Source organism: Callionymus lyra, chromosome 3, assembly GCF_982586985.1.
Source record: "Callionymus lyra chromosome 3, fCalLyr1.hap1.1, whole genome shotgun sequence".
Taxonomy (NCBI): Eukaryota; Metazoa; Chordata; class Actinopteri; order Syngnathiformes; family Callionymidae; genus Callionymus; species Callionymus lyra.
In genome coordinates this window covers 10,309,132-10,320,009 of record NC_141820.1, presented here as the reverse complement: position 1 = coordinate 10,320,009, position 10,878 = coordinate 10,309,132, and positions in this window count along the sequence as shown.

Here is a 10,878-nt window from a genome sequence, read left to right as displayed (position 1 = left end):
ATATTAAAGGGACAGAACAGGGGGATGAAGTCTAATGTCTAATTTTGAACATAAACTATATCTACTAAATGCTAAGTAAGAGAGATTTAGAGAATTTTAGCACTGTTTGTTCGATAATAAGGGGGTAGAAAGGGGGGCAACAGACCCCCATGAAATTAGAAAATATATCCAATTTTGATTAAACGTAAGAAAAACGTATTTAATACATACTTAGTGAGAACATTTCCAGAATTTAGCACCTTTTGTTCAATATTAAGAGGGCATAAATGGTGGCAGATGTTTTTTGTTTTGATGAAACATAAACCATATTCAATAATTAAGATTTATTTCCAGGATTTCAGAAATTTCAGGATTTATTGTAAGGGGGCATAGAGGGGGCAGAAGACCCACATTAAATTCAAAATATATAGAATTTTGATTTAGTAAAATGTATTTAATACAAATTAAGTAAGAAGATTTCCAGAATTTAAGCAGCTTTTATAAAGGTATTAAGGCAACAGAAAGAGAGGCAGAAGAAAATTCAAACATGTTCAATATTGATGAAATATAAACCATATCTAATACATGCTAAGTAGGAACCTTTACGGAATTTTAGCCCCTTTTGTTAGATATTAGGGGGTGGAAAGGGGGGAAGAAGACTCTTATTTCAATGAAACATAAACTATATCTACTAAATGCTACGCAAGAGAGATTTCCAGGATTTCAGACACTTTCATTAATTTTAAGGGGACATAGCGGGGGGAAGACCCCCATTAAATTCAAAATATATCTAATTTTTATGAATTGTACATACGAAGTAAGAAGATTTCCACCTTTTCACCTTTTCCAATATATTGGCAACAGAAAGGGGGGCAAATACCCCCATGAAAATTCAAATATGTCCAATTTTGATGAAACACAAACCATATCTAGTACATACTACTACACACTATATAAAATATAATAAAATAATAAAAATAATAAAATTAATACTAATTATTTTAGAATTTCAGCCCCTCTCATGAATTGTAATGGGGCGGAAAGAGGGGCAGAAGAACCACATGGAAATTCAAACATGTCAAATTTGGATAACATAAACCATATTCAATAAGTAAGAGATATTTCCAGGATTTCAGTCACTTTCGTTTATTGTAAGGGGGCCGGAAAAGGGGGCAGAGGACCCCCATGAAAATTCCAACATGTCTAATATTGATGAAGACAAAATTGTTTGAAAATTAAAACGTAAACTATTGACATCTTAGTGAAGGTTTCAGGGGGGAAGACCACTCGATTAGGGTTAGAGAAAAGGGGGCACAAGGAGGACCAGAAGACCCCCATAAAAATGTTATGGCGTAAAATATTATAAAAGCTATACATCTTGTTATTTCATAAGGTAGTTACATAAAACCTTCTTTGATATGTTTAAACAACGCAATGTTGTTTAAATAAGTCCTAACAAATATGATTGTAATAATCTGTACTTCCAGCTAGCGGCTAAACCACCAGCCTTAATGTCCCATTTTAAATCCCTTTTGAGTCGTTTTCCCTTCAGAACTTTTGATACCACAACAAGTTTATCCTCCGCCGCCACCGCAGCAGACGTTTCTAAGCACCGCAATAGCATCTCACGAGCGGAACATCAGAGCCGGTCGAGGGAATGTGTTGCCGTGTCCCGGTTAGATGCTAATCCAGCAGCAGATGGCGTTTATGTCTCTCAGTACTTGATGATGGCCAGAGTAATAGTCGTCACCGGAGACTTAGGAACAGCTCCATCCAAGGATCCGTCGGTGCCGCCGCTGTTAAAACCCTCTCGGTGACGGTGCGTTTTCCCAAAATTGTTTTCCCTAAAGGGATGACAAAAGTCAGGGATGGGGGGATGGGGGGGGGACTCATGTGGCGCTCGCTTGTTAAAAGGAAAAATGATGAAACACTTGAATGAAACTCACCTTCACTTTTAAATAAAACTCTGTATCGCCTTGAAAGCAGCAGCAGGATTTTTCTCTCCGAGCTCCTGGAAGACGTAATGAGGACTATTATTCTTGTCCGGAGACGAAAACCCTCAGAACAAATCCATGGACATTTTTTTTTTTTGTTTTGTATTCTTAATTAGAAATGATGTTGTAGCCTCAGAAGAAAAGGTTCTCCAACAAGGTCTATTTGTCTGTTTCTTCGTTCCTGCGCCTGTCTAGTCGCTCGGCCACATGCTCCATCATCCTTTAAATATTCATAACCCGACCTCTGAATATGCATGAGGCCTCTATTAATATTTATGACCTTCACTTGTTGAGGTGTCATTCGATCTCTCGTCCGCACGCCAGCTTTTACACGAGCCGCCGATCGAGGTTATGGACGTCCGACGGTGGCTTTTGTGCTGAAACGATCGAGACAATAAGAGGAAAATCACTTCGATAAATCTGAACGTATATTAGGATTAAATATTAACAACGCAGTCAAACAGCAGAAGTTGACTTCTTTATTTGTCTATGAAGCACTTTATTTACTTATATATCCAAAACATCGAAATCAATTAAATGTTTAATCACTAAATGTATATAATTAAAAACCTCATTCTAAAAATGGTCAATAATTAAATTAGTATACATTTTTCATTTTACATTACATAGTAATGACTCCCACAGACGCAGGCGGACACTAAGGTTGTCTAAAGTAAAACAACTTAAGATCCCAGTTTAGAACCTGAGTTGTTGTTTCCTGCTTAACTTAAATAATTAAATGTTCAACTTTAGCGTCTGATAGTTTACGGTTTGTTGCATCAGGACCTGATGGGGAAGTTGGTATTTTTCCAGGTCGGCAGGGAAACCACCAAGAAATGAAAAAACAAGAACAAAAAAAAGACCAAGACAAAAACCAATACAAGACAAGGATAAAAACAAACACAAGACCAAAAAAAACAACAAAACGAGACCAAGATAAAAACCAACATGAGAAAAAGATAAAATCAACATGAGACCAAGATAAAAACCAACATGAGAAAAAGATAAAATCAACATGAGACCAAGATAAAAACCAACATGAGAAAAAGATAAAATCAACATGAGACCAAGATAAAAACCAACATGAGAAAAAGATAAAATCAACATGAGACCAAGATTAAAACCAACATGAGAAAAAGATAAAATCAACATGAGACCAAGATAAAAACCAACATGAGAAAAAGATAAAAACCAACATGAGAAAAAGATAAAATCAACATGAGACCAAGATAAAAACCAACATGAGAAAAAGATAAAATCAACATGAGACCAAGATTAAAACCAACATGAGAAAAAGATAAAATCAACATGAGACCAAGATTAAAACCAACATGAGACAAAGATAAAATCAACATGAGACCAAGATAAAAACCAACATGAGAAAAAGATAAAATCAACATGAGACCAAGATTAAAACCAACATGAGAAAAAGATAAAATCAACATGAGACCAAGATAAAAACCAACATGAGAAAAAGATAAAATCAACATGAGACCAAGATTAAAACCAACATGAGAAAAAGATAAAATCAACATGAGACCAAGATAAAAACCAACATGAGAAAAAGATAAAAACCAACACGAGACAAAGATAAAAACCAAAACGACCACAACATAGAAACAAACCTGAGACTGAGATAAAAACCAACATGATTTAAAGATAAAAATCAACACAAGCCCAACATAGAAACAAACATGAGACCAAGATGAAAAAAACAACAAGAGGAAATCAATATAACAACCAAGAGACAAAGATGAAAACTAACACGAGACCAAGATAAAAACCAACATGAGACCAAGAAAAAAAAAACACAAGACAAAGATAAAAACCAACATAAGATAAAGATAAAAACTAACACGAGACAAAGATAAAAACCAACATGAGACCAAGATGAAAACCAACATGAGACCAAGAAGAAAAAAACACAAGACAAAGATAAAAACTAACACGAGACAAAGATAAAAACCAACATGAGACCAAGAAGAAAAAAACACAAGACAAAGATAAAAACCAACATAAGATAAAGATAAAAACCAACATGAGACCAAGATAAAAACCAACATGAGACCAAGAAGAAAAAAACACAAGACAAAGATAAAAACTAACACGAGACAAAGATAAAAACCAACATGAGACCTAGATAAAAACCAACATGAGACCAAGAAGAAAAAAACACAAGACAAAGATAAAAACCAACATAAGATAAAGATAAAAACCAACATGAGACCAAGATAAAAACCAACATGAGACCAAGAAGAAAAAAACACAAGACAAAGATAAAAACCAACATAAGATAAAGATAAAAACCAACATGAGACAAAGATAAAAACCAACATGAGCGCAACATAGACACCAACATGAGACCAAGATAAAAAAAAACAACAATAGGAAAACAACATAACAATCAAGATAAAAACCAACAAGAGACCAAGACAAAAACCAACACAAGACAAAAACCAACATGAGACTAAAATATAAAAACCCTCACCAGACCAAGACAAAAAACAACACAGGACCAAGACAAAAAGAAACATGAGACCAAGACAAAAACCAGCACAAGACAGAGATAAAAAAAACAAACAAAACAACAACACGAGAACAATATAGAAAAAATCAACACCAGACGAAGATAAAAATTTAAAAAAAAGGTCAAACCCACAGGTAAGAAAGACAAGGACAAGAACAAAAAAATGAAATGATTGGGATTTAAGGACCCCACTGTACAAGGTTATCTTTTTTTTTTTAAATATATAATTATGAGTGTTTATAAGTTACATAATTAACATATATATATAAACATACATACGTTTACACAGTGTTGCTTTAGAACCGGGGTTATGTGCTCATGTGAAATAGTGAAGAAATGAAAACAAAATAAAAATATTTGTCTTTAGATCTTCAGTGAGTAACTTCTTTCACATCAGTGTAAGTTAACCTGCTGGTTCACGTCTCTATTGCACACATTTGGTTCTTGGTTCACTGTCCCTTCTCGGCGCTTTAATCCCTCTGCCAGTAACATCCGTCAGCAATCGTCTCTGAAACCTTAACAAGTCTGCGGCACTGATGTAACACTATGACACACACACACACATGCCAGGACAATCTCAGCTGTGCACTGTCCAATCATGCCAGTTTATATAACCGACCACAACATCACTGGTATTTCTGTGCATGCTCAAAACGGGAAATGAGTGCCAGTGTGTCGCTGCCCTCTGTGCACATGCCAGCCATACTGAGGCCCGGACAGGTGTGCGCTTCTGTTGCAACACACTTCAACACAATCTAAATGCATTTTAATTTGTCTGGGAATTGAGCTTTAAAATCTAACGATGCGTTTGTCCTTCCGACCGCAGGCTCGCTTCGTCTTTGCCCTTCGTTGGTGATTCTGTTTTCTATTCGGAGGCAACGATCAGTTTGTAAAGAATTGCTAAAATGTCATTATGTCATCGCTTTTTTGATGACTCAACACAAATCGAGAGTGATCAGTTCAGAGGGAATTATTGCTGTTGGTTTGTTTTCCTGATGCAGACAATATTGAATGGTGTTGACTGAAGCTGAAGATGCCAAAACAAATACACATAAGACAAGATGAAATCCAATAGCAAGAAAAAGACCAAGACCAAGACAAAGACAAAGAAAAAGACAAAGACCAAGACCAAAACAGTGACCAAGAAAAAGACCAAGGCAAAGCAAAAAAACAAAAAAAACAAGACAAGACGAATAGCAAGACAAGTACCAAGACCAGGAATAAGACCAAGACCAAGACCAAGACCAAGACCAAGACCAAGTCCAAGACCAAGACCAAGACCAAGACCAAGACCAAGACCAAGACCAAGACCAAGAAATGACAAGGCAAGACAAGACAAGACAAGACAAGACAAGACAAGACAAGACAAGACAAGACAAGACAAGACGAGACGAGACAAGACAAGACAAGACAAGACAAGAAAAGAAAAGATAAGATAAGATAAGATAAGATAAGATAAGACAAGACAAGACAAGACAAGACAAGACAAGACAAGACAAGACAAGACAAGACATGGACATGGACATGGACATGGACATGGACATGGACATGGACATGGACATGGACATGGACATGGACATGGACATGGACATGGACATAGAGCGAGACCAAGATTGGGACACTGACCAGGAGAAGATAAGACAAGACAAGACAAGACAAGACAAGACAAGACAAGACATAGAGCGGGACACTGACCGGGAGAAGACAAAGACAAAGAACGAGGCAAAAACAGCGATGACCAAGACTTTTCCAGATCGAGACCAAGACAAACAGTCGAAGAACATTTGCATCTATTTTGACGACGTCAATTGAGATTGGAGACAAATTCTAGATGCACATGTCAACCTTGAACCACCCACAACCACACAAATAATCTCCGGCCATAAGTGTTAACAAGAGCCCCGGGTCTAATGTGACCCCATGGGTGTATCAAATGAACTTCTATTCTGGAGTTTATTACACAAGCTAAGTTGGTTTACGTCTAATGACCACACTTTGTTTTATTGTCACTGGCACAGACTCTTAACGATTGACGCCGCAACTGTGTGTTGAGTATTTCAGCTGGAGTAGTTTTCTGTCTGGGGGGGCGAAGGTTACTTAAAAAGTTGGACCGCTCTGTGATCAGACCAAAATAAACAGATCAAGATGAGAACGCCAAAATACCTTCGTGGGTCTTAAGTTTCACCTTCTCATCTATTGGAAATTTGATCGGGACTAAAGCTCAGTGAAGGAGTAGTAGTGTGCATCATCATGGAGTGTTTGATGGGATTCTTTGGTGAATAGAGAATAATTCTCAGATAAATAACAGAGAATAAAAAGACAATAACACGATCAGATTATGTTCACGAAACCTAATTAACCAACAAATTAAAAGCTTAATCATTCACTACCTCCTTTATTTTGGAAGGACTGATTTCGTTTGACATCCCTGGTGTAGGTTTTAAATCAGAGTTAAGTTTTTTATTATGATCCGAAGGGAAGACGAGATCGTGAATGATTGATGTTTCCATGTAGTGACGAAAGTACACTTTCAATATGTTGGTTAATTTAGTAAGAGGGAGGTTCCATCATCAGGAGGTTCTATCATCAGGAGGTTCCATCATCAGGAGGTTCCATCATCAGGAGGTTCTATCATCAGGAGGTTCTATCATCAGGAGGTTCTATCATCAGGAGGTTCCATCATCAGGAGGTTCCTTCATCAGGAGGTTCCATCACCAGGGGGTTCCATCATCAGGAGGTTCCATCATCAGGAGGTTTCTTCATCAGGAGGTTCCATCATCAGGAGGTTCTATCATCAGGAGGTTCCATCATCAGGAGGTTCCATCATCAGGAGGTTCCATCATCAGGAGGTTCCTTCATCAGGAGGTTCCATCATCAGGAGGTTCCATCATCAGGAGGTTCCTTCATCAGGAGGTTCCATCATCAGGAGGTTCCATCATCAGGAGGTTCCATCATCAGGAGGTTCTATCATCAGGAGGTTCTATCATCAGGAAGGTTCCATCATCAGGAGGTTCTATCATCAGGAGGTTCCTTCATCAGGAGGTTCCATCATCAGGAGGTTCCATCATCAGGAGGTTCTATCATCAGGAGGATCCATCATCAGGAGGTTCCATCATCGGGAGGTTCCTTCATCAGGAGGTTCCATCATCAGGAGGTTCCATCATCAGGAGGTTCTATCATCAGGAGGTTCCATCATCAGGAGGTTCTATCATCAGGAGGTTCCATCATCAGGAGGTTCCTTCATCAGGAGGTTCCTTCATCAGGAGGTTCCATCATCAGGAGGTTCTATCATCAGGAGGTTCCTTCATCAGGAGGATCCATCATCAGGAGGTTCCATCATCGGGAGGTTCCTTCATCAGGAGGTTCCATCATCAGGAGGTTCCATCATCAGGAGGTTCTATCATCAGGAGGTTCCATCATCAGGAGGTTCCATCATCAGGAGGTTCTATCATCAGGAGGTTCCATCATCAGGAGGTTCCTTCATCAGGAGGTTCCTTCATCAGGAGGTTCCATCATCAGGCCCCGAGGCAGCATAGTTTATGACTAATACATAGTCAACAAAGAAACTAAGATTTAGTATCGTTGCATCTTATTGTCAATGATCAATACAGAGACACTTTATATCAAGACAAAAATAGAAACAAACACAAGTCCAAGACAAAAACCAACACGAGACAAAGATAAAAACCAACACAAGACAAAGATAAAAACCAACACAAGGCAAAGATGAAAACCAACACAATGCCATGACAAAAACCAACACAAGACAAAAACAACATGAGACCAAGATAGAAAAACCAACACCAGACCTAGATGAAAACCAACATTAGCCCAAGATAACTACCAACACAAGACAAATATAGAAACCAACACAAGACAAAGATAGAAACCAACATGAGCCCAAGATAGGAACCAACACGAGACAAAGACAAAAACCAACACGAGACCAAGAAAAAAAACAACATGAGACCGAGATAAAAGCCAACACATGTTCAAAACAAAAACCAACACAATACAAAGATAAAAACCAACACGAGACCAAGACAAAAACCAACGCAAGACCAAGATGAAAACCAAAACGAGACCAAGACAAAAGCAAACACAAGACAAAGATGAAAACCAACACAAGACAAACATAGAAACCAACATGAGCCCAAGATAGGAACCAACACGAGACAAAGACAAAAAACAACACTAGACCAAGATGAAAACCAACCCGAGACCAAAGAAAAACCCAACACAAGACAAAGATGAAAACCAACACCAGTCCAAGATAAAAACCAACACAAGACAAAGATAAAAACCAACAAAAGACCGAGATCAAAACCAACACGAGACCAAGACAAAAACCAACACAAGACAAAAATGAAAACCAACACCAGTCCAAGATAAAGACCAACACAAGACAAAGATAAAAATGCAACACAAGCCCAACATAAAAACAACACAAGACAACGATAGAAACTAACATGAGCCCAATATAAAAACCAACACAAGACCAATATAAAAACCAACATGAGACCAAGACAAAAACCAACACGAGACCTAGACACACTACAGAGATACTTAATGTTTTATATCATCACTGGAAAGTTCAATGAACCTTTATAGGCAAAGACAGATTAGGAGGAATTCCGACACCGAAGATACACTTTCTGTTCTCCAAGTATCGTGGAAAAAAGACGGTGAATTGAGCTACCATTGGTATGTAGCCACTCCCTCTGAAGTTTATGGTTGGGAAGTACTTCAACCAGTAACCCCAGAGACTGTTTTTGGTCGAGGTACTTGTGGCATCTGAGGAGAATGTCAACACCCCATCCATCTTTCATCTGTAAGTCCAGACCTGGCAAAAGGAAGGTTTGGATCTGAGCGATGGTCACTCCTCGTATCAGTCACTTCAGGCATGAGACAGAGGACACCGTGGACAGATGACCACGTTATCGAAGATAAGCATCAGAAATAACTCTTTAGAGTTGAGACAAAACCTCTGTGTGCAAGTGTCACCAGGTTCATGAGGAAAATGAATTTTTAAGTTTAAATCAACCCAATTATTTCAGATATCTTGTCCTGATTAAACAAGGCGGTGTGTAACAAGAAACAATTTCCTGAAGGAGACCTCCTGAGGGATCAATAAAGTTGTTTTTTTTACCTGTTTATGGTATCCCTTGTGTTGTCTCTGGGTCAAGGTGACCCGAAGGCCCGAAAACAAATGTGTTTGTAGTATCCCTTGTGTTGTCTATGGATCAAGGTGAACGACCTCCACCAATGCATGTATTTATAGAAGCCAGGTCTTTCACCTTGACCCATAGACAACACAAGGCATACCACATACACATTTGCTTTCATCCCTTTGGGTCACCTTGACCCATAGACAACAAAAAGGATAAAATGTTTCATTTTTTTTAAGTCAATGGGTGTTTTTTTTTACAATTCAATTAAAAAAAATATATATTTTTAAAACTAATAAATTAATTTCAATTGAAAAATTAATTGTCAAAATGTTAAATTTGTATTTTAATTTTAATTTATTTTGAATTATTGGAGTATAAAATTAAAATATTACATTTTATTTACAGTTTATTTTTCAATTAAAATTAATTAATTCGTTTTAAAAAAATTTAAAAAATGTAATTGAATTATAGTCCTATGTATATATATACATATATACTCTATATATATACTCTAAAAAAGTATATATATATATATATAATTCAACCTTTAAATATAGAAATTATTGAATGAAATTATTCAACAGAAAATTTTATATTGAAATAAATACTTCCATACATATTACACTTAGTCTAAGTATCACGTGGAAGGATAGTCTCCAAAGCTTTTCTATATAATCTCCAATACAGCACCAGTCACGGTGGTTCAGTTGAAATGACATGTTTAAATCAAAAATGACCTCACAGCACTATGTAAACAGGGGAGATTTAATCCACACATTTGATCAGATCGTGGTAGAAAAGATGGTCATGTAACTGTAGCTCGGGTGAGGTCAGCCCTAGGAAGGTAACATGAGGTCAGTGAAAGCTCACCTACTGTGTAATACTAATGAATAAATAAACCCCTGTGAGAAGGTGATACTGACATTTAAAAAACACTCAAAACAATGACAGAGTGTTGGTTTATCGAGTATCCAAGTATCCATGTTTTGATAAAATAACAAAAAGGACGCGTCAAAAGTTCAGATTTATGGTTATTTTAAAAGCTATCTTGTTCATTAAATGCCATAAATAAAATACAAAAGGATTCTACTGAGGAATACACTCTCAATCACACAAGAAAGTAATATAAAGTATATTGTCTCTTCATTCTTTGAGCCTCAACTTATCTTAATTATCTGTGTGTTTGTCCTCCTTTATCAACAGTATA